The 24,598-nt window shown below is 44.2% G+C and overlaps 1 protein-coding gene and 11 non-coding genes across 15 annotated transcripts in view; 11 read left to right on the top strand and 1 right to left on the bottom strand.

The window, feature by feature from the left end:
- Positions 1–24,598, top strand: part of TEX14 (testis expressed 14, intercellular bridge forming factor) — a 112,921-nt gene that overhangs the window by 32,015 nt on the left and 56,308 nt on the right. The gene's annotated exons all lie outside the window — the stretch shown is intronic.
- On the top strand, positions 1,944–2,150 carry LOC142930422 (small nucleolar RNA U3). Its single transcript, XR_012946373.1, has one exon. It is a non-coding gene; the product is annotated as a small nucleolar RNA U3 (small nucleolar RNA).
- Positions 9,506–9,719, top strand: LOC142930415 (small nucleolar RNA U3). Its single transcript, XR_012946366.1, has one exon. It is a non-coding gene; the product is annotated as a small nucleolar RNA U3 (small nucleolar RNA).
- TRNAH-GUG (transfer RNA histidin (anticodon GUG)) lies at positions 11,247–11,318 on the top strand. Its single transcript has one exon. It is a non-coding gene; the product is annotated as a tRNA-His (tRNA).
- LOC142930417 (small nucleolar RNA U3) lies at positions 12,010–12,223 on the top strand. The gene has a single exon (XR_012946368.1). It is a non-coding gene; the product is annotated as a small nucleolar RNA U3 (small nucleolar RNA).
- TRNAH-GUG (transfer RNA histidin (anticodon GUG)) lies at positions 13,795–13,866 on the top strand. The gene has a single exon. It is a non-coding gene; the product is annotated as a tRNA-His (tRNA).
- LOC116950222 (small nucleolar RNA U3) lies at positions 14,555–14,768 on the top strand. The gene has a single exon (XR_012946365.1). It is a non-coding gene; the product is annotated as a small nucleolar RNA U3 (small nucleolar RNA).
- Positions 16,302–16,373, top strand: TRNAH-GUG (transfer RNA histidin (anticodon GUG)). Its single transcript has one exon. It is a non-coding gene; the product is annotated as a tRNA-His (tRNA).
- LOC142930416 (small nucleolar RNA U3) lies at positions 17,056–17,269 on the top strand. Its single transcript, XR_012946367.1, has one exon. It is a non-coding gene; the product is annotated as a small nucleolar RNA U3 (small nucleolar RNA).
- TRNAH-GUG (transfer RNA histidin (anticodon GUG)) lies at positions 18,837–18,908 on the top strand. Its single transcript has one exon. It is a non-coding gene; the product is annotated as a tRNA-His (tRNA).
- Positions 19,600–19,806, top strand: LOC142930423 (small nucleolar RNA U3). The gene has a single exon (XR_012946374.1). It is a non-coding gene; the product is annotated as a small nucleolar RNA U3 (small nucleolar RNA).
- On the bottom strand, positions 23,215–23,286 carry TRNAH-GUG (transfer RNA histidin (anticodon GUG)). The gene has a single exon. It is a non-coding gene; the product is annotated as a tRNA-His (tRNA).

Here is a 24,598-nt window from a genome sequence, read left to right as displayed (position 1 = left end):
GCTGCAGCCACAACGCAGCGTTCTAACCACTATACGATCACGGCGATCTACGCAGGCTTGCTGATTTCATTCCATACAGAGAGCTCTCATAATCGCCTCTTCTTCAACGTCACGAGTCACTCGTGTGGGGTCTTATCGACCTTTTCAGAAAAGGGTTGGAAAGTTGATCAAGGGGACAGACAAAACGTTGTTTTGTAAAAAAAGATAGCTCAAGACCAGGACATATATTTACATGTCCAGTAGACTCTCGATTATCCACGCTAATGACGGTGAGGACAGCCGTGGATTCTTTTAAATCACGGATAATCCAAAAGTAGACATTGTACGCGTATCTTAATGCCACAAACCACGAATATAGGTGTAGATTACCGATCGATGTGCATGCTCAGTGACAACACTTTCATGCTCCCGCGCAGAAGACTCTGCCCACTAAATGAATATCAGAACCACGCCAATCTACATCAGACTCCACCCACTGTTGTAACGATTTGGAACTGCTGCACTCTAGGGGCGATCACGTGGCTTTCGAACTAACCGGAGCACATTTATTCGGTTTAAGCACGTGACGTCTAATGAATATTTCCAATAAAATAATGTTAAACTGTTGTTAGATTATTCATTTGGCCTTAAGGGGAAATCGTATAAACCGCACGCGGATAATCGATAGTCTGACGTACTAAGGGGCCGTACATAAATGACGTCACGCACCTAGGGGGGGGGTCAGACATTTGTGACGATGTGTGACGAGGGGGGTGCTTGAGAAACGTGACGTCACATCAAAATGCGCAACTTTAAATAAATATAGACAACACATTCTACTTAATTAAGTATACTTTTTAATAAATGCTTTCTCTTACAACATCAGAGTGCAGCGGCACATTAAATACGCAGTACAATGACAATAGTTTAAAGCGATTTTAAGCATATTTTATTGGGGGGGGCAGAGCTTTATGACGTCATGTTTGAGGGGGTGTCACTTTTTGTGACGCCGTGTGACGAGGGAGGGGGGGGGTCAAAAATCGTCCCAAATCGCGTGACGTCATTTATGGACGGCCCCTAAGATCAGCAGCAGTATTCCGATAAAAACGTCGGACGAGCCAATTGAGTGAGTCTGGCGTGATGCTTGAGGCCATCAAGAGAGCTCTTTGCCTGGAGGTGGAGCCAGCGGGCCGCGTAGCTCGCCGTGATCGTATAGTGGTTAGTACTCTGCGTTGTGGCCGCAGCAACCTCGGTTCGAGTCCAAGTCACGGCATTGTGGTGACAAAGACACGGCAGTGGCCTGCAGTGTTTTATTGCCCTTGTTTATAGTGGGTAGTTTATTGTCCTTGTTCATAGTGTTTAGTTAATTTAGCCACGCGTTTTCAGAAAGGCGTGCGTGTTTTATCTGTTACTTTGTTTAAAGTCAGAAAATGTAACTGCTGTCATCACCTGACCCACGCTCTGAACTCCTCGAGCAGCGCTGCCTCGTGGCCCAGGTCGAGAGGCGACTCCCACCATGCATTTCACCGTTAGCACAGTTGTAGTAAACTGCTTTGATCCTTTACATCTTTCTTGCCTGTATAACCTCTTACCACGGCAACTGTCTCTCCCACTTCAGCAATACATTTTCTTGCTGTGGTTTTCCCACCTGATGATGATTGTTTATGTTGCAATCGAAACGTTGTGATTTAATTTATTTTGTTTTATACTTGCTACGTGACTTAACCAAAAATAACCAAAGAGTATGGATCCCTGCAGTCACGAAACTTCAAATTCAGATTCTTTACATCGTTGACTTTGCAGGTGATATGAACATGTTAAAATACAGTTAATGTTAATGTTGACACTGAACAAGTTTAATATTTGCAGGCGCTAAACCTGCTTAGCTGGGAAACCACACAGTACCCATAGCGTCGAACCAGTATACCTGACTACATATAGCGCTTGGCCGACGTGTTCTTATTAAGACTATACTTTCAGGGATCATTTCTATAGTTTCCAACTTACGAAATGGGCTCTAAAGTGTCTGGACCAACCAGCCCCAGTTGGAGCTGTGCCTCCTGAGCGCGAAGCCGGCTTGGAGTGCTGCTCACGCAGCCGCTCCTCGCCATTGATGACCGTTCCTGCCGCTCGCAAGGGTGGCGGGAGGGAGGCACAGCAAGCTGAGGGGTTGGTTTCTTTGCTAAATAAAAATAGACTTTTACCTGGCTGCACATTTAGTGACTGCTGTTCTGCGTTTAAAAAAAATACCTGGTTCATCGATATGATTGCAAAATAGTACAAAATTTAGGCAGAGCAATACAGAACCACGTCACGTGAGAACATTGCTTGCCGACGTGATCACGTTTCATCTCGAGCGATGACATGCCCAGCCGATAGAGCGAGGTGTATATAAACGGGCCGTTTAACAGCATTGATATTTTTCTAGCTTTAATAAAATTGAGTGACAGCACATGCACAAACGTGGAGTGGCCACTTCCATATCTTTGTCACCACAATGCCTTGACTCGGATTTGAACCGAGGTTGCTGCAGCCGCAACGCAGAGTTCTAACCACTATACGATCACGGCGATCTACGCAGGCTTGCTGCTTTCATTCCATACAGAGAGCTCTCATAATCGCCTCTTCTTCAACGTCACGAGTCACCCGTGTGGGGTCTTATCGACCTTTTCAGAAAAGGGTTGGAAAGTTGATCAAGGGGACAGACAAAACGTTGTTTTGTAAAAAAAGATAGCTCAAGACCAGGACATATATTTACATGTCCAGTAGACTCTCGATTATCCACGCTAATGACGGGGAGGACAGCCGTGGATAATTATAAATCACGGATAATCCAAAAATAGACATTTTACGCGTATCTTAATGCCACAAACCACGAATATAGGTGTAGATTACCGATCGATGTGCATGCTCAATGATAACACTTTCATGCTCCCGCGCAGAAGACTCTGCCCACTAAATGAATATCAGAACCACGCCAATCAACATCAGACTCCACCCACTGTTGTAAAGATTTGCAACTACTGCACTCTAGGGGCGATCACGTGGCTTTCGAACTAACCGGAGCACATATTTGTTCGGTTTAAGCACGTGATGTCTAATGAATATTTCCAATAAAAATAATGTTAAACTATTGTGAGATTATTCATTTGGCCTTAAGGGGAAATCGTATAAACCGCACGCGGATAATCGATATTCTGCCGTACTAAGGGGCCGTCCATAAATGACGTCACGCAACTAGGGGGGGGGGTCAGACATTTGTGACGATGTGTGACGAGAGGGGGGGGTGGTTTGAGAAACGTGACGTCACATCAAAATGCGCAACTTTAAATAAATATAGACAACACGTTCTACTTAATTAAATATACTTTTTAATAAATGTTTTCTCTCACGCAGCCGCTCCTCGCCATTGATGACCGTTCCTGCCGCTCGCAAGGGTGGCGGGAGGGAGGCACAGCAAGCTGAGGGGTTGGTTTATTTGCTAAATAAAAATAGACGTTTACCTGGGTACACTTTTAGAGACTTCGTTACGTGGATAAAAGCAATGGCTTGCTAATACTGTTCCGCATTTCTATAAAATACATTGTTCATCAAATAGTTTAAATTTAGGCAGAGCAATAGTTTAAATTTAGGCAGAGCACCACGTCACGTGAGAAAGTGGTTTCTCTAACCGCGACTGAATCGTAAAAGTATAATTGCCGACGTGAGCACGTTTCATTTCAAGCGATGACATGCCCAGCCGATAGAGCGAGGTGTATATAACGGGCCGTTTAACATCATTGATATTTTTCTAGCTTTAATAAAATTGAGTGACGGCACATGCACAAACGTGGAGTGGCCACTACCATATCTTTGTCACCACAATGCCTTGACTCGGATTTGAACCGAGGTTGCTGCAGCCACAACGCAGAGTTCTAACCACTATACGATCACGGCGAGCTACGCAGGCTTGCTGCTTTCATGCCATACAGAGAGCTCTCATAATCGCCTCTTCTTCAACGTCACGAGTCACTCGTGTGGGGTCTTATCTACCTTTTCAGAAAAGGGTTGGAAAGTTGATCAAGGGGACAGACAAACGTTGTTTTGTAAAAAAAGATAGCTCAAGACCAGGACATATATTTACATGTCCAGTAGACTCTCGATTATCCACGCTAATGACGGTGAGGACAGCCGTGGATAATTATAAATCACGGATAATCCAAAAATAGACATTTTACGCGTATCTTAATGCCACAAACCACGAATATAGGTGTAGATTACCGATCGATGTGCATGCTCAGTGATATCACTTTCATGCTCCCGCACAGAAGACTCTGCCCACTAAATGAATATCAGAACCACGCCAATCTACATCAGACTCCACCCACTGTTGTAAAGATTTCCAACAACTGCACTCTAGGGGCGATCACGTGGCTTTCGAACTAACCGGAGTACATATTTGTTCGGTTTAAGCATGTGACGTCTAATGAATATTTCCAATAAAAATAGTGTTAAAATGTTGTTAGATTATTCATTTGGCCTTAAGGGGAAATCGTATAAACCGCACGCGAATAATCGATAGTCTGCCGTACTAAGGGGCCGTCCATAAATGACGTCACGCACCTAGGGGGGGGGGGGGTCAGACATTTGTGACGATGTGTGACGAGAGGGGGGGGGGGTTGAGAAACGTGACGTCACATCAAAATGCGCAACTTTAAATAAATATAGACAACACGTTCTACTTAATTAAATATAGTTTTAATAAATGTTTTCTCTCACGCAGCCGCTCCTCGCCATTGATGACCGTTCCTGCCGCTCGCAAGGGTGGCGGGAGGGAGGCACAGCAAGCTGAGGGGTTGGTTTCTTTGCTAAATAAAAATAGACGTTTACCTGGGTACACTTTTAGAGACTTCGTTACGTGGATAAAAGCAATGGCTTGCTAATACTGTTCCGCATTTCTATAAAATACATTGTTCATCAAATAGTTTAAATTTAGGCAGAGCAATAGTTTAAATTTAGGCAGAGCACCACGTCACGTGAGAAAGTGGTTTCTCTAACCGCGACTGAATCGTAAAAGTATAATTGCCGACGTGAGCACGTTTCATTTCAAGCGATGACATGCCCAGCCGATAGAGCGAGGTGTATATAAACGGGCCGTTTAACATTATTTATATTTTTCTAGCTTTAATAAAACTGAGTGACGGCACATGCACAAACGTGGAGTGGCCACTTCCATATCTTTGTCACCACAATGCCTTGATTCGGATTTGAACCGAGGTTGCTGCAGCCACAACGCAGAGTTTTAACCACTATACCAGTGGTTCTTAACCTTGTTGGAGGTACCGAACCCCACCAGTTTCATATGCGCATTCACCGAACCCCTCTTTAGTGAAAAATAAAATGTGATTTTTTTTCAAATTCAAGACATAGATATGTTTTTTACTGGTACACAAAATGAGCCGTGCATGAACATTACCTTGTTCAAAGAATAAAACCAACACAATGCATAAACTCACAACAAATTACATACCTGGAAATCAATGTGACTTCTGCTGTTGCCTTTGAGAGATCAGTTCAGATATGCGTGGCTTCACCTTGGCAAGTGCCACTCTCATGTCATTTTCACAGCAAAGTCTGTTCCTTTTCTTCGTTTTTATGTCCAGCATCCTCGAAAAGGATTGCTCACAAAGATATGTTGTAACAAATGGTATAAAAAAATCCAGGGCTTTCTTAGCAATAACTGGATACTTGTTCATTTGTCGACACCAAAACGTTGAGAGCGTTGTTGTTCTGAAGAGTTGCTGTTGAACCTGGCTCTGCTGAATTTCAATGATTTCGTCGAGGAATTCATCATTGACATCTGCTGTTTCAACAGCAAACGTGAACGGCTGTCTCACCCATGCTGGATATGACTCTCTTGTAGGGAAATATCCGTCGAGAGACTTTGCAAGCTCATCTAAGTGCGTGGCTATTGTTTGCTTCAGTTCCGTGGATACAGAAATATCTCCGATTCCAGACACACCTTCGATCTTACTTGCACAGTCGTCCAGAAGCGGGAAGTTTGCGAAGTTATTGTTCTCTGTTCGTCGTTTCCATAACGGTAGCTTTTTTTGAAAAGCCTTCAGGTGTTCTTCCGCTTCCATGATATTGACTCCACCACCCTGCATCTGCTGATTGAGATGATTGAGAGCTGCGAATATATCAGCCATGTACGCTAAAATGAGAATGAACTCAGGATTTTTGAAGCAATCTGCATGGCAGTGTTGGTGCTCTTGCAAAAACAGGGCTAATTCCACACGCATGGCAAAAACACGATTCAGCACCTGTCCCCGGGATAACCACCGAATATTAGAATGGAGCAGAAGCACCTCAAATTCAGAGCCCATTTCTTTACACAGCTCACTGAAGATGCGGTGCCTCAGAGCACTTTTTCGCACATAGTTCACACATTCCACCACAGTTTTTAATACTTCTGCCATTTTTGGAGGTAAGGTTTTTGTTGCCAACGCATGCCTGTGCAGAATACAATGCGTCACAATGATGTGTGGTGCATCGGCCTTTACTAGCGCACCAAAACCAGACTTTCTTCCCAGCATGACTGGAGCTCCGTCCGTACAAACTGCAGAAACCATATCCCATGAAAGATTGTTGTCTCTGAAGAAGTCATCCACAAGCTTCTTCACATCGGCTGCCTTCGTTGTTGTTGTAAGAGGCTTACAAAATAAAAACTCTTCTTTTATCATGTCGTCTTTCACATAGCGTACAAAAACAGCAAGCTGGCTTAGATCAGAAACGTCTGTGGTTTCGTCGAGTTGAAGGCTGAATTTTGCCGGGCTTGAAATCAGATCCGCGACTACTTGAGCCAAGATGTCTTTACTCATGTCTTCTATTCTGTCACTGACGGTGTCATTTGAAAGGGGAATTTGGGATAATTTACCTTCGGCCGCTGTTCCGAGTATCAGATTCGCCATCTTTAATGCAGCTGGTTTCACAAGTGTTTCACCAATGGTGTGTGGCTTGCCCTGCTTTGCGATCAGGTAAGCAACTTCGTACGATGCTGTCAGGATCGGTTTGTTAACAGGTACAAATCCAAGAGCAGGCAGAGTGGCCCTTTCATCGAATCTGGCTCTCTTCACCCTGAATTCAGCAAGTGTTGTGTTCTTGTATTCCCCGTCTCCATGCAGCTTCAAGAAGTGTCCCTTTAGTTTTGCCGGTGCAAGGCTAGAGTTGCTCAACTTGGCGTTGCAAATCATGCAGATAGGACGCTCACTCCCATCACGTTCCGTGATACATGAGAATCCATGTTGTACATATTCGTCCGACCACTTTCTTCTTTTGCCCGACATAGTTAGTATGGATAAAATATTAAAGAAATCACACGACGTACGACAACAACAGTCACACATTGACTACTGAGTACGCACTAAATTCCCCGCAGCGCTGATTGGCCAAGCAGTGTAGCATGATCATCTGCAGCCAGTGATGGCCAAGCGGGCCGTGTGTGTCATCACAAATTTACACAATAATTCAAGTGTGTCCGGACCTCCGTGGCGGGGGCTCTGCCGAACCCCTGAGATCGACTCACCGAACCCCTGGGGTTCGATCGAACCCAGGTTAAGAACCACTGCACTATACGATCACGGCGAGCTACGCAGCCTTGCTGCTTTCATTCCATACAGAGAGCTCTCATAATCGCCTCTTCTTCAACGTCACGAGTCACTCGTGTGGGGTCTTATCTGCCTTTTCAGAAAAGGGTTGGAAAGTTGATCAAGGGGACAGACAAAACGTTGTTTTGTAAAAAAAGATAGCTCAAGACCAGGACATATATTTACATGTCCAGTAGACTCTCGATTATCCACGCTAATGACGGTGAGGACAGCCGTGGATAATTATAAATCACGGATAATCCAAAAATATACATTTTACGCGTATCTTAATGCCACAAACCACGAATATAGGTGTAGATTACCGATCGATGTGCATGCTCAGTGATATCACTTTCATGCTCCCGCACAGAAGACTCTGCCCACTAAATGAATATCAGAACCACGCCAATCTACATCAGACTCCACCCACTGTTGTAAAGATTTCCAACTACTGCACTCTAGGGGTGATCACGTGGCTTTCGAACTAACCGGAGTACATATTTGTTTGGTTTAAGCATGTGACGTCTAATGAATATTTCCAATAAAAATAATGTTAAAATGTTGTTAGATTATTCATTTGGCCTTAAGGGGAAATCGTATAAACCGCACGCGAATAATCGATAGTCTGCCGTAGTAAGGGGTCGTCCATAAATGACGTCACGCACCTAGGGGGGGGGGTCAAACATTTCTGACGATGTGTGACGAGGGGGGGGGGGGTTGAGAAACGTGACGTCACATCAAAATGCGCAACTTTAAATAAATATAGACAACACGTTCTACTTAATTAAATATAGTTTTAATAAATGTTTTCTCTTACAACATCAGAGTGCAGCGGCACATTAAACACGCACTACAATGACAATAGTTTAAAGCGTTTTTAAGCATGTTTTATATTTTGGGGGGGGGGGGGCATAGCTTCATGACGTCATATTTGAGGGGTGGTGTGACTTTTTGTGATGCCGTGTGACGAGGGAGGGGGGCGGGTCACAAATCGTCCAAAATCGCGTGACGTTATTTATGGACGCCCCTAAGATCAGCAGCAGTATTCCGATCAAACGTCGGACGAGCCCATTGAGTGAGTCTGGCGTGATGCTTGAGGCCATCAAGAGAGCTCTTTGCCTGGAGGTGGAGCCAGCGGGCCGCGTATCTCGCCGTGATCGTATAGTGGTTAGTGCTCTGCGTTGTGGCCGCAGCAACCTCGGTTCAAATCCAAGTCACGGCATTGTGGCGACAAAGACACGGCAGCAGCCTGCAGTGTTTTATTGTCCTTGTTCATAGTGGTTAGTTTATTGTCCTTGTTTATAGTGTTTAGTTAATTTAGCCACGCGTTTTCAGAAAGGCGTGCGTGTTTTATCTGAAGTCAGAAAATGTAACTGCTGTCATCACCTGACCCACGCTCTGAACTCCTCGAGCAGCGCTGCCTCGTGGCCCAGGTCGAGAGGCGACTCCCACCATGCATTTCACCGATAGCACAGTTGTAGTAAACTGCTTTAATCCTTTACGTCTTTCTTGCCTGTATAACCTCTTACCACGGCAACTGTCTCTCCCACTTCAGCAAAACATTTTCTTGCTGTGGTTTTCCCACCTGATGATGATTGTTTGTGTTGCAATCGAAACGTTGTGATTTAATTTATTTTGTTTTATACTTACTACGTGACTTAACGAAAAATAACCAAAGAGTATGGATCCCTGCAGTCACGAAACTTCAAATTTAGATTCTTTACATCGTTGACTTTGCAGGTGATATGAACATGTTAAATTACAGTTAATGTTAATGTTGACACTGAACAAGTTTAATATTTGCAGGCGCTAAACCTGCTTAGCTGGGAAACCACACAGTACCCATAGCGTCGAACCAGTATACATGACTACATATAGCGCTTGGCCGACGTGTTCTTATTAAGACTATACTTTCAGGGATCATTTCTATAGTTTCCAACTTACGAAATGGGCTCTAAAGTGTCTGGACCAACCAGCCCCGATGAGGAGTTGGAGCTGTGCCTCCTGAGCGCGAAGCCGGCTTGGAGTGCTGCTCACGCAGCCGCTCCTCGCCATTGATGACCGTTCCTGCCGCTCGCAAGGGTGGCAGGAGGGAGGCACAGCAAGCTGAGGGGTTGGTTTCTTTGCTAAATAAAAATAGACTTTTACCTTTCGACTTTACCGAAAGAACCAAAGAAGACTTTTACCTGGCTGCACGTTTAGTGACTGCTGTTCTGCGTTTTAAAAAAATACATGGTTCATCGATATGACTGCAAAATAGTACAAAATTTAGGCAGAGCAATACAAAACCACATCACGTGAGAGCATTGTTTCTCTAACCGTGATTGAATCGTGAAAGTTTAATTGCCGACGTGATCACGTTTCATCTCCAGCAATGACATGCCCAGCCGATAGAGCGAGGTGTATATAAACGGGCCGTTTAACAGCATTGATATTTTTCTAGCTTTAATAAAATTGACTGACGGCACATGCACAAACGTGGAGTGGCCACTACCATATCTTTGTCACCACAATGCCTTGACTCGGATTTGAACCGAGGTTGCTGCAGCCACAACGCAGAGTTCTAACCACTATACGATCACGGCGAGCTACGCAGGCTTGCTGCTTTCATGCCATACAGAGAGCTCTCATAATCGCCTCTTCTTCAACGTCACGAGTCACTCGTGTGGGGTCTTATCTACCTTTTCAGAAAAGGGTTGGAAAGTTGATCAAGGGGACAGACAAAACGTTGTTTTGTAAAATAGATAGTTCAAGACCAGGACATATTTACATGTCCAGTAGACTCTCGATTATCCACGCTAATGACGGTGAGGACAGCCGTGGATAATTATAAATCACGGATAATCCTAAAATAGACATTTTACGCGTATCTTAATGCCACAAACCACGAATATAGGTGTAGATTACCGATCGATGTGCATGCTCAGTGACAACACTTTCATGCTCCCCCGCAGAAGACTCTGCCCACTAAATGAATATCAGAACCACGCCAATCAACATCAGACTCCACCCACTGTTGTAAAGATTTGCAATTACTGCACTCTAGGGGCGATCACGTGGCTTTCGAACTAACCGGAGCACATATTTGTTCGGTTTAAGCACGTGACGTCTAATGAATATTTTCAATAAAAATAATGTTAAACTATTGTTAAATTATTAATTTGGCCTTAAGGGAAAATCGTATAAACCGCACGCAGATAATCGATAGTCTGCCGTACTAAGGGGCCGTCCATAAATGACGTCACGCACCTGGGGGGGGGGGGGGTCAGACATTTGTGACGATGTGTGACGAGGTGGGGGTTGAGAAACGTGACGTCACATCAAAATGCGCAACTTTAAATAAATATAGACAACACGTTCTACTTAATTAAGTATACTTTTTAATAAATGCTTTCTCTTACAACATCAAAGTGCAGCGGCACATTAAATACGCAGTACAATGACAATAGTTTAAAGCGATTTTAAGCATGTTTTATTTTATTGGGGGGGCAGAGCTTTATGACGTCATGTTTGAGGGGGTGTCACTTTTTGTGACGCCGTGTGACGAGGGAGGGGGGGTCAAAAATAGTCCAAAATCACGTGACGTCATTTATGGACTGTCCCTAAGATCAGCAGCAGTGGAGCCAGCGGGCCGCGTAGCTCGCCGTGATCGTATAGTGGTTAGTACTCTGCGTTGTGGCCGCAGCAACCTCGGTTCGAATCCGAGTCACGGCATTGTGGCGACAAAGACACGGCAGCGGCCTGCAGTGTTTTATTGTCCTTGTTTATAGTGGGTATTTTATTGTCCTTATTCATAGTGTTTAGTTAATTTAGCCACGCGTTTTCAGAAAGGCGTGCGTGTTTTATCTGTTACTTTGTTTAAAGTCAGAAAATGTAACTGCTGTCATCACCTGACCCACGCTCTGAACTCCTCGAGCAGCGCTGCCTCGTGGCCCAGGTCGAGAGGCGACTCCCACCATGCATTTCACCGTTAGCACAGTTGTAGTAAACTGCTTTGATCCTTTACATCTTTCTTGCCTGTATAACCTCTTACCACGGCAACTGTCTCTCCCACTTCAGCAATACATTTTCTTGCTGTGGTTTTCCCACCTGATGATGATTGTTTATGTTGCAATCGAAACGTTGTGATTTAATTTATTTTGTTTTATACTTGCTACGTGACTTAACCAAAAATAACCAAAGAGTATGGATCCCTGCAGTCACGAAGCTTCAAATTTAGATTCTTTACATCGTTGACTTTGCAGGTGATATGAACATGTTAAAATACAGTTAATGTTAATGTTGACACTGAACAAGTTTAATATTTGCAGGCGCTAAACCTGCTTAGCTGGGAAACCACACAGTACCCATAGCGTCGAACCAGTATACCTGACTACATATAGCGCTTGGCCGACGTGTTCTTATTAAGACTATACTTTCAGGGATCATTTCTATAGTTTCCAACTTACGAAATGGGCTCTAAAGTGTCTGGACCAACCAGCCCCGATGAGGAGTTGGAGCTGTGCCTCCTGAGCGCGAAGCCGGCTTGGAGTGCTGCTCACGCAGCCGCTCCTCGCCATTGATGACCGTTCCTGCCGCTCGCAAGGGTGGCGGGAGGGAGGCACAGCAAGCTGAGGGGTTGGTTTCTTTGCTAAATAAAAATAGACTTTTACCTGGCTGCACATTTAGTGACTGCTGTTCTGCGTTTAAAAAAAATACCTGGTTCATCGATGTGATTGCAAAATAGTACAAAATTTAGGCAGAGCAATACAGAACCACGTCACGTGAGAACATTGTTTCTCTAACCGTGATTGAATCGTGAAAGTTTAATTGCCGGCGTGATCACGTTTCATCTCGAGCGATGACATGCCCAGCCGATAGAGCGAGGTGTATATAAACGGGCCGTTTAACAGCATTGATATTTTTCTAGCTTTAATAAAATTGAGTGACGGCACATGCACAAACGTGGAGTGGCCACTTCCATATCTTTGTCACCACAATGCCTGACTTGGATTTGAACCGAGGTTGCTGCAGCCACAACGCAGCGTTCTAACCACTATACGATCACGGCGATCTACGCAGGCTTGCTGATTTCATTCCATACAGAGAGCTCTCATAATCGCCTCTTCTTCAACGTCACGAGTCACTCGTGTGGGGTCTTATCGACCTTTTCAGAAAAGGGTTGGAAAGTTGATCAAGGGGACAGACAAAACGTTGTTTTGTAAAAAAAGATAGCTCAAGACCAGGACATATATTTACATGTCCAGTAGACTCTCGATTATCCACGCTAATGACGGTGAGGACAGCCGTGGATTCTTTTAAATCACGGATAATCCAAAAGTAGACATTGTACGCGTATCTTAATGCCACAAACCACGAATATAGGTGTAGATTACCGATCGATGTGCATGCTCAGTGATAACACTTTCATGCTCCCGCGCAGAAGACTCTGCCCACTAAATGAATATCAGAACCACGCCAATCTACATCAGACTCCACCCACTGTTGTAACGATTTGGAACTGCTGCACTCTAGGGGCGATCACGTGGCTTTCGAACTAACCGGAGCACATTTATTCGGTTTAAGCACGTGACGTCTAATGAATATTTCCAATAAAATAATGTTAAACTGTTGTTAGATTATTCATTTGGCCTTAAGGGGAAATCGTATAAACCGCACGCGGATAATCGATAGTCTGACGTACTAAGGGGCCGTACATAAATGACGTCACGCACCTAGGGGGGGGGTCAGACATTTGTGACGATGTGTGACGAGGGGGGTGCTTGAGAAACGTGACGTCACATCAAAATGCGCAACTTTAAATAAATATAGACAACACATTCTACTTAATTAAGTATACTTTTTAATAAATGCTTTCTCTTACAACATCAGAGTGCAGCGGCACATTAAATACGCAGTACAATGACAATAGTTTAAAGCGATTTTAAGCATGTTTTATTTTATTGGGGGGGCAGAGCTTTATGACGTCATGTTTGAGGGGGTGTCACTTTTTGTGACGCCGTGTGACGAGGGAGGGGGGGGGTCAAAAATCGTCCAAAATCGCGTGACGTCATTTATGGACGGCCCCTAAGATCAGCAGCAGTATTCCGATAAAAACGTCGGACGAGCCCATTGAGTGAGTCTGACGTGATGCTTGAGGCCATCAAGAGAGCTCTTTGCCTGGAGGTGGAGCCAGCGGGCCGCGTAGCTCGCCGTGATCGTATAGTGGTTAGTACTCTGCGTTGTGGCCGCAGCAACCTCGGTTCGAATCCGAGTCACGGCATTGTGGTGACAAAGACACGGCAGCAGCCTGCAGTGTTTTATTGTCCTTGTTTATAGTGGTTAGTTTATTGTCCTTGTTCATAGTGTTTAGTTAATTTAGCCACGCGTTTGCAGAAAGGCGTGCGTGCTTTATCTGTTAATTTTGAAGTCAGAAAATGTAACTGCTGTCATCACCTGACCCACGCTCTGAACTCCTCGAGCAGCGCTGCCTCGTGGCCCAGGTCGAGAGGCGACTCCCACCATGCATTTCACCGTTAGCACAGTTGTAGTAAACTGCTTTGATCCTTTACGTCTTTCTTGCCTGTATAACCTCTTACCACGGCAACTGTCTCTCCCACTTCAGCAAACATTTTCTTGCTGTGGTTTTCCCACCTGATGATGATTGTTTGTGTTGCAATCGAAACGTCGTGATTTAATTTATTTTGTTTTATACCTACTACGTGACTTAACCGAAAATAACCAAAGAGTATGGATCCCTGCAGTCACGAAAACTTCAAATCTAGATTCTTTACTTCGTTGACTTTGCAGGTGATATGAACATGTTAAATTACAGTTAATGTTGATGTTGACACTGAACAAGTTTAATATTTGTAGGTGCTAAACCTGCTTAGCTGGGAAACCACACCGTACCCATAGCGTAGAGCCAGTCTACCTGACTACATATAGCGCTGCGTCGACGTGTTCTCACTAAGACTATACTTTCAGGGATCATTTCTATAGTTTCCAACTTACGAAATGGGCTCTAAAGTGTCTGGACCAACCAGCCCCGATGAGGAGTTGGAGCTGTGCCTCCTGAGCGCGAAGCCGGCTTGGAGTGCTGCTCACGCAGCCGCTCCTTGCCATTGATGACCGTTCCTGCCGCTCGCAAGGGTGGTGGGAGGGAGGCACAGCAAGCTGAGGGGTTGGTTTCTTTGTGAAACAAAAATAGACGTTTACCTGGCTGCACATTTAGTGACTGCTGTTCTGCGTTTTTTATAAATTTCATCGATATTGTTGTAAAATAGTCACGTGAGAAAGTGGAGGCGAACATTGTTTCTCTAATCGTGAAACTATAATTGCCGACGTGATCACGTTTCATCTCGAGCGATGACATGCCCAGCCGATAGAGCGAGGTGATAGAAACAGGCCGTTTAACATTATTTATATTTTTCTTGCTTTAATCAAATTGAGTGAATGCACATGCACAAACGTGGAATGGCCACTTCCATATCTTTGTCACCACAATGCCTTGACTCGGATTTGAACCGAGGTTGCTGCAGCCACAACGCAGAGTTTTAACCACTATACGATCACGGCGATCTACGCAGGTTTGCTGCTTTCATTCCATACAAAGAGCTCTCATAATCGCCTTTTCTTCAACGTCACGAGTCACTCGTGTGGGGTCTTATCTACCTTTTCAGAAAAGGGTTGGAAAGTTGATCAAGGGGACAGACAAAATGTTGTTTTGTAAAAAAAAATAGCTCAAGACCAGGACATATATTTACATGTCCAGTAGACTCTCGATTATCCACGCTAATGACGGGAAGGACAGCCGTGGATAATTATAAATCACGGATAATCCTAAAATAGACATTTTACGCGTATCTTAATGCCACAAACCACGAATATAGGTGTAGATTACCGATCGATGTGCATGCTCAGTGACAACACTTTCATGCTCCCCCGCAGAAGACTCTGCCCACTAAATGAATATCAGAACCACGCCAATCTACATCAGACTCCACCCACTGTTGTAAAGATTTGCAATTACTGCACTCTAGGGGCGATCACGTGGCTTTCGAACTAACCGGCGCACATATTTGTTCGGTTTAAGCACGTGACGTCTAATGAATATTTCCAATAAAAATAATGTTGTTAGATTGTTAGATTATTCATTTGGCCTTAAGGGGAAATCGTATAAATCGCACGCAGATAATCGATGTCTGCCGTACTAAGGGGCCGTCCATAAATGACGTCACGCACCTGGGGGGGGGGTCAGACATTTGTGACGATGTGTGACGAGGGGGGGGGTTGAGAAACGTGACGTCACATCAAAATGCGCAACTTTAAATAAATATAGACAACACATTCTACTTAATTAAGTATACTTTTTAATAAATGCTTTCTCTTACAACATCAGAGTGCAGTGGCACATTAAATACGCAGTACAATGACAATAGTTTAAAGCGATTTTAAGCATGTTTTATTTTATTGGGGGGGCAGAGCTTTATGACGTCATGTTTGAGGGGGTGTCATTTTTTGTGACGCCGCGTGACGAGGGAGGGGGGGTCAAAAATCGTCCAAAATCGCGTGACGTCATTTATGGACGGCACCTAAGATCAGCAGCAGTATTCCGATAAAAACGTCGGACGAGCCCATTGAGTGAGTCTGACGTGATCCTTGAGGCCATCAAGAGAGCTCTTTGCCTAGAGGTGGAGCCAGCGGGCCGCGTAGCTCGCCGTGATCGTATAGTGGTTAGTACTCTGCGTTGTGGCCGCAGCAACCTCGGTTCGAATCCGAGTCACGGCATTGTGGTGACAAAGACACGGCAGCGGCCTGCAGTGTTTAATTGTCCTTGTTTATAGTGGTTAGTTTATTTTCATTGTTAATAGTGTTTAGTTAATTTAGCCACGCGTTTGCAGAAAGGCGTGCGTGTTTTATCTGTTAATTTTGAAGTCAGAAAATGTAACTGCTGTCATCACCTGACCCACGCTCTGAACTCCTCGAGCAGCGCTGCCTCGTGGTCCAGGTTGAGAGGCGACCATGCATTTCACCGTTAGCACAGTTGTAGTAAACTGATTTGATCCTTTACGTCTTTCTTGCCTGTATAACCTCTTACCACGGCAACTGTCTCTCCCACTTCAGCAAACATTTTCTTGCTGTGGTTTTCCCACCTGATGATGATTGTTTGTGTTGCAATCGAAACGTTGTGATTTAATGTATTTTGTTTTATACCTACTACGTGACTTAACCGAAAATAACCAAAGAGTATGGATCCCTGCAGTCACGAAAACTTCAAATCTAGATTCTTTACTTCGTTGACTTTGCAGGTGATATGAACATGTTAAATTACAGTTAATGTTAATGTTGACACTGAACAAGTTTAATATTTGTAGGTGCTAAACCTGCTTAGCTGGGAAACCACACCGTACCCATAGCGTAGAGCCAGTTTACCTGACTACATATAGCGCTTGGCCGACGTGTTCTCACTAAGACTATACTTTCAGGGATCATTTCTATAGTTTCCAACTTACGAAATGGGCTCTAAAGTGTCTGGACCAACCAGCCCCGATGAGGAGTTGGAGCTGTGCCTCCTGAGCGTGAAGCCGGCTTGGAGTGCTGCTCACGCAGCCGCTCCTCGCCATTGATGACCGTTCCTGTCGCTCGCAAGGGTGGCGGGAGGGAGGCACAGCAAGCTGAGGGGTTGGTTTCTTTGTGAAGCAAAAATAGACGTTTACCTGGCTGCACATTTAGTGACTGCTGTTCTGCGTTTTTATAAATTTCATCGATATTGTTATAAAATAGTAAAAAAAAATTGGCAGAGCAATACAGAACCACGTCACGTGAGAAAGTGGAGGCGAACATTGTTTCTCTAAGCGTGAAAATATAATTGCCGACGTGATCACGTTTCATCTCGAGCGATGACATGCCCAGCCGATAGAGCGAGGTGATAGAAACGGGCCGTTTAACATTATTTATATTTTTCTTGCTTTAATCAAATTGAGTGATGGCACATGCACAAACGTGGAATGGCCACTTCCATATCTTTGTCACCACAATGCCTTGACTCGGATTTGAACCGAGGTTTCTGCAGCCACAACGCAGAGTTCTAACCACTATACGATCACGGCGAGCTACGCAGGCTTGCTGCTTTCATTCCATACAGAGAGCTCTCATAATCGCCTCTTCTTCAACGTCACGAGTCACTCGTGTGGGGTCTTATCTACCTTTTCAGAAAAGGGTTGGAAAGTTGATCAAGGGGACAGACAAAATGTTGTTTTGTAAAAAAAGATAGCTCAAGACCAGTACATATATTTACATGTCCAGTAGACTCTCGATTATCCACGCTAATGACGGGAAGGACAGCCGTGGATAATTATAAATCAGGGATAATCCAAAAATCGACATTTTACGCGTATTCTAATGCCACAAACCACGAATATAGGCGTAGATTACCGATCGATGTGCATGCTCAGTGACAACACTTTCATGCTCCCCCCGCAGAAAACTCTGCCCACTAAATGAATATCAGAACCACGCCAATCTACATCAGACTCCACCCACTGTTGTAAAGATTTGCAACTGCTGCACTCTAGGGGCGATCACGTGGCTTTCGAACTAACCGGCGCACATATTTGTTCGGTTTAAGCACGTGACGTCTAATGAATATTTCCAATAAAAATAATGTTAAACTATTGTTAGATTATTCATTTGGCCTTAAGGGGAAATCGTATAAACCGCACGCAGATAATCGATGTCTGCCGTACTAAGGGGCCGTCCATAAATGACGTCACGCACCTAGGGGGGGGGTCAGACATTTGTGACGATGTGTGACGAGGGGGGGGGTTGAGAAACGTGACGTCACATCAAAATGCGCAACTTTAAATAAATATAGACAACACATTCTACTTAATTAAGTATACTTTTTAATAAATGCTTTCTCTTACAACATCAGAGTGCAGTGGCACATTAAATACGCAGTACAATGACAATAGTTTAAAGCGATTTTAAGCATGTTTTATTTTATTGGGGGGGCAGAGCTTTATGACGTCATGTTTGAGGGGGTGTCATTTTTTGTGACGCCGTGTGACGAGTGAGGGGGGGTCAAAAATCGTCCAAAATCGCGTGACGTCATTTATGGACGGCACCTAAGATCAGCAGCAGTATTCCGATAAAAACGTCGGACGAGCCCATTGAGTGAGTCTGACGTGATCCTTGAGGCCATCAAGAGAGCTCTTTGCCTGGAACTGGAGCCAGTGGGCCGCGTAGCTCGCCGTGATCGTATAGTGGTTAGTACTCTGCGTTGTGGCCGCAGCAACCTCGGTTCGAATCCGAGTCACGGCATTGTGGTGACAAAGACACGGCAGCGGCCTGCAGTGTTTTATTGTCCTTGTTTATAGTGGTTAGTTTATTGTCCTTATTTATAGTGTTTAGTTAATTTAGCCACGCGTTTTCAGAAAGGCGTGCGTGTTTTATCTGTTACTTTGTTTAAAGTCAGAAAATGTAACTGCTGTCATCACCTGACCCACGCTCTGAACTCCTCGAGCAGCGCTGCCTCGTGGCCCAGGTCGAGAGGCGACTCCCACCATGCATTTCACCGTTAGCACAGTTGTAGTAAACTGCTTTGATCCTTTACATCTTTCTTGCCTGTATAACCTCTTACCACGACAACTGTCTCTCCCACTTCAGCAATACATTTTCTTGCTGTGGTTTTCCCACCTGATGATGATTGTTTATGTTGCAATCGAAACGTTGTGATTTAATTTATTTTGTTTTATACTTGCTACGTGACTTAACCAAAAATAACCAAAGAGTATGGATCCCTGCAGTCACGAAACTTCAAATTTAGATTCTTTACATCGTTGACTTTGCAGGTGATATGAACATGTTAAAATACAGTTAATGTTAATGTTGACACTGAACAAGTTTAATATTTGCAGGCGCTAAACCTGCTTAGCTGGGAAACCACACAGTACCCATAGCGTCGAAACAGTATACCTGACTACATATAGCGCTTGGCCGACGTGTTCTTATTAAGACTATACTTTCAGGGATCATTTCTATAGTTTCCAACTTACGAAATGGGCTCTAAAGTGTCTGGACCAACCAGCCCCAGTTGGAGCTGTGCCTCCTGAGCGCGAAGCCGGCTTGGAGTGCTGCTCACGCAGCCGCTCCTCGCCATTGATGACCGTTCCTCCCGCTCGCAAGGGTGGCGGGAGGGAGGCACAGCAAGCTGAGGGGTTGGTTTCTTTGCTAAATAAAAATAGACTTTTACCTGGCTGCACATTTAGTGACTGCTGTTCTGCGTTTAAAAAAAATACCTGGTTCATCGATATGATTGCAAAATAGTACAAAATTTAGGCAGAGCAATACAGAACCACGTCACGTGAGAACATTGCTTGCCGACGTGATCACGTTTCATCTCGAGCGATGACATGCCCAGCCGATAGAGCGAGGTGTATATAAACGGGCCGTTTAACAGCATTGATATTTTTCTAGCTTTAATAAAATTGAGTGACGGCACATGCACAAACGTGGAGTGGCCACTACCATATCTTTGTCACCACAATGCCTTGACTCGGATTTGAACCGAGGTTGCTGCAGCCACAACGCAGAGTTCTAACCACTATACGATCACGGCGAGCTACGCAGGCTTGCTGCTTTCTTTCCATACAGAGAGCTCTCATAATCGCCTCTTCTTCAACGTCACGAGTCACTCGTGTGGGGTCTTATCGACCTTTTCAGAAAAGGGTTGGAAAGTTGATCAAGGGGACAGACAAAACGTTGTTTTGTAAAAAAAGATAGCTCAAGACCAGGACATATATTTACATGTCCAGTAGACTCTCGATTATCCACGCTAATGACGGGGAGGACAGCCGTGGATAATTATAAATCACGGATAATCCAAAAATATACATTTTACGCGTATCTTAATGCCACAAACCACGAATATAGGTGTAGATTACCGATCGATGTGCATGCTCAGTGACTACACTTTCATGCTCCCCCGCAGAAGACTGCCCACTAAATGAATATCAGAACCACGCCAATCTACATCAGACTCCACCCACTGTTGTAAAGTTTTGCAACTACTGCACTCTAGGGGCGATCACGTGGCTTTCGAACTAACCGGAGCACATATTTGTTCGGTTTAAGCACGTGACGTCTAATGAATATTTCCAATAAAAATAATGTTAAACTATTGTGAGATTATTCATTTGGCCTTAAGGGGAAATCGTATAAACCGCACGCAGATAATCGATAGTCTGCCGTACTAAGGGGCCGTCCATAAATGACGTCACGCACCATGGGGGGGTGGTCAGACATTTGTGACGATGTGTGACGAGGGGGGGGTTGAGAAACGTGACGTCACATCAAAATGCGCAACTTTAAATAAATATAGACAACACGTTCTACTTAATTAAGTATACTTTTTAATAAATGCTTTCTCTTACAACATCAGAGTGCAGCGTCACATTACGCAGTACAATGACAATAGTTTAAAGCGATTTTAAGCATGTTTTATTTTATTGGGGGGGCAGAGCTTTATGACGTCATGTTTGAGGGGGTGTCACTTTTTGTGACGCCGTGTGACGAGAGAGGGGGGGTCAAAAATCGTCCAAAATCGCGTGACGTCATTTATGGACGGCCCCTAAGATCAGCAGCAGTATTCTGATAAAAACGTCGGACGAGCCAATTGAGTGAGTCTGGCGTGATGCTTGAGGCCATCAAGAGAGCTCTTTGCCTGGAGGTGGAGCCAGCGGGCCGCGTAGCTCGACGTGATCGTATAGTGGTTAGTACTCTGCGTTGTGGCCGCAGCAACCTCGGTTCGAATCCGAGTCACGGCATTGTGGTGACAAAGACACGGCAGCGGCCTCAGTGCTTTTCTTGTCCTTGTCTATCTTGATTAGTTAATTTGATTGCCCCCGAACAACCCCTAGTATTAAAATAGTGTGATATGTCCAAACTCATCAATACTCAACACATTGTTGAATAACACCATCTAAGAAAGTACACTGTACAAATAGGTGAACTTTGGGGAAATAGTTTTTCACAGCAACACACAGAAGAAAATATATTTAAAAGGTGCAAGACTGCATCGTCCGCTTACGTGTCTTTGATGCCACAATGCCGTGATTCGGATTCGAATCGAGGTTGCTGCGGCCACAACACAGCATTAACCACTATACGTTCACGGCGAGCTACGCGGCCCACTGACTCAAACTGACTCAACTGTTTATTGTCCTACTTTTTTCGCAGTGAGTTGTCCATAACGGTTTTTTTGGGTGAAATCGCGTAAATGCAAATGTGTCGTTAAACCTGTCACCACCCGACACAGCCAGTTATTAAGGATATGTCACGTAAGCAAAACGTGCCAATAGTTACTACTTCAGCAAACCGGTGTGTTGAAAGTAAATCCACACCATTTACAATTCAAGTACGACGTTTCACTGATGATTACAACCAGCTTCATCAGGCGATAGCTGGGACAAGAGCTCTTATACAACCGGGGCTGTGGTGCAAGCCGCTGTGTTTAATTGTGGATATTTCAAGATGGGCAATTGGAAAAATAGGAAGCATCTGTGGAACAACTTTAATGGTATTGAACATTTCAATTACCTACTATAATCACCAAGAAATGTCTGTCCGTCACGCGCGTGACGTCACTCCACATGAGGCCCACCCCCGCGTGACGTCACTCTATATTATGCCCACCCCCCTCATTAATATTCATGAGTGGGTGATTTTTTACACTAACGCAGAGGAAGGTCAAGCTGAATTAAATAATTTATGATGCACAGTCGCTTCAAGTGACGGTAATAAATATATCTACACAGCACAGTGCTACGTACGTGACGTCACGTCAAAAGAGGCCCCCTCCCCCCCTTCATTAATATTCATGCCCGCGTGGAAATTTATAGAAATGCACAAGAAGGTCGCGCACGCCACATGCCGGACCCCTCCCCTCATTAATAATCATGAGCCGGTGACGTCACTCCACATGCCACACTCCTCCACAATAACAATGAGGGGGTGACGTCACTCCACATGGCGCACCCCTCTCCAATAACCATTAGCGGGTGACGTCACTCCACATGGGGCAACCCCCCCCCCCTCATTAATAATCATGAGCTGAACAATTTTTCTATTGAATATTTCAGATTTACTGCAATATACACCCGTCCTTGGACGGGCAAAAAAGCTAGTTCCTAATAAAAATGAATCCAATCGTATGAATAATGTTATAACCAATGCACGTGTAACGCTAACGGTTCATTTTATTATCCGCCGCATACGATGGCGCTGTTGTTATGCAGTCTGCTCCGTTTGTCAGTCGAAACATGCATAACGTTCATTGTGTACATGATGTAAAAAATTGTCAAGAACATCCATATTAAAATAGTACTGTACCAACACGTGATAACTCCAAACTCAAAAAGACTCAACACATTGTTGAATAACACCATCTAAAAAGTTACCGTACAAATAGGTGAACTTTGGGGAAATTGCTTTTCACAGCAACACACTGAAGAAGATCTATTAAAAAGGTGTAGTGAAAATTAATCTTGCTTATTCTGTCCAGTGTTAATTGGTCACAGATCAGAGAAACAAAACTTCATCGGTCGCTGGCATGTCTTTGTCACCACAATGCCGTGACTCGGATTCGAACCGAGGTTGCTGCGGCCACAACGCAGAGTACTAACCACTATACGATCACGGCGAGCTACGTGGCTCCACTGTGCATTGTCTATTCACACGGCAGCATTTTTTCAATATTTGGTTCTGTCTGCTGAGTGTTGTAATTTTAACTTGGTTCATTTAGCTTCATCTTGCTGATGAGGATTTGCTGTTCATTATTTTGAATCGAAAATGTGTAAGGTCATCAACAAGCCACTGCTCTTACCCAATGACGGAGCCAGGATTTTCAGGTAGGGGGGGCAACCCCTCCAGCAATGAAAAATGATAGGAGTTGTTAGTAAGTAAGGAGTTGTTAGTAAGTAAGGACTTGTCCCTTGCTTTTTATTTGACCCGTGTTCGGCGATGGCACAGCCATCGATCGAGGGTCGAATTCGAACCGCGTTGTGCGATCGGCATCGCGCTTGCTGAAGGTGTTTGCCTTCAGGGAGGTCGTGTACTGTATACGCAACTGCGAACAATTCTGAGTCACTTATAACTGCTTTGGCGTTAAATTTTGATTTAAAGCTTTCGTGACTGCAGTAATTCATATTCTTAACTCTTTCGGTAAGATGGATTCTGGCTTAGCAATCATTGGAAAGATTTGATTAACCATTTCAGGTCTTAATTGATTGTTCACGCTTACAGTGGCTTTCAGACAGCATACATTAATTTTTCGTCTCCCCCCTCCTCTTTTCAGAACATAGATGGACTAGTCCTTCTAAATAAACTGCCAAATCGCTGCGCGTGGCGCTGACGTTTTTAAAATAAATAAATACACCGTTTAAAAAAAAATTAATGCGAACCGACACACCTGATGACGACCGTTTGTGTTATGGTCGAAACGTCGTGAGAATTTTTATTTTTTATATATATTTTATTATTTTATTGTTTCCCTTCAACGTGACTTTACCGAAATAGCTAAGAATATGCTTTGGCGTTACTTATTGCCAATTATGGACTCAGACTATTGTCCTATCATCTTATAGAGTCCCTGGAACGTAATAATATGCTACACAGTGCCAGTGGGGGTTGCAAAATGCCGATTTATTACCTATAAACCCCAATGATCCCATCTAAATTATGGATTTCGATTGGATCATTGGGGGGTCACGTGCCACCCCTCTCCCCCCCCCACTGGCTCCGCCAGTGCTTTTACCCGCATAAAGGCATCGGTTTGTACTGACACTTGACATCTAAAAAACACTCCTCAAAAAGAGTCAACGCACAATTTATTAAAACTGCCTTAAAAAATATAAATGAAGTTTTGCAAATATCGCCCTTTATTCATAGAACACAGAGGCAGATATCTAAAAAAAATGTTGTAAGAATTTATCTCTCTGATTTTGTTTAGTTTT

The sequence above is a fragment of the Petromyzon marinus genome, chromosome 38, assembly GCF_048934315.1.
Source record: "Petromyzon marinus isolate PM22_M1 ecotype Great Lakes invasive population chromosome 38, UKy_Petmar_22M1.pri1.0, whole genome shotgun sequence".
Taxonomy (NCBI): domain Eukaryota; kingdom Metazoa; phylum Chordata; class Hyperoartia; order Petromyzontiformes; family Petromyzontidae; genus Petromyzon; species Petromyzon marinus.
This window is presented reverse-complemented; position numbering and strand designations above follow the sequence as displayed.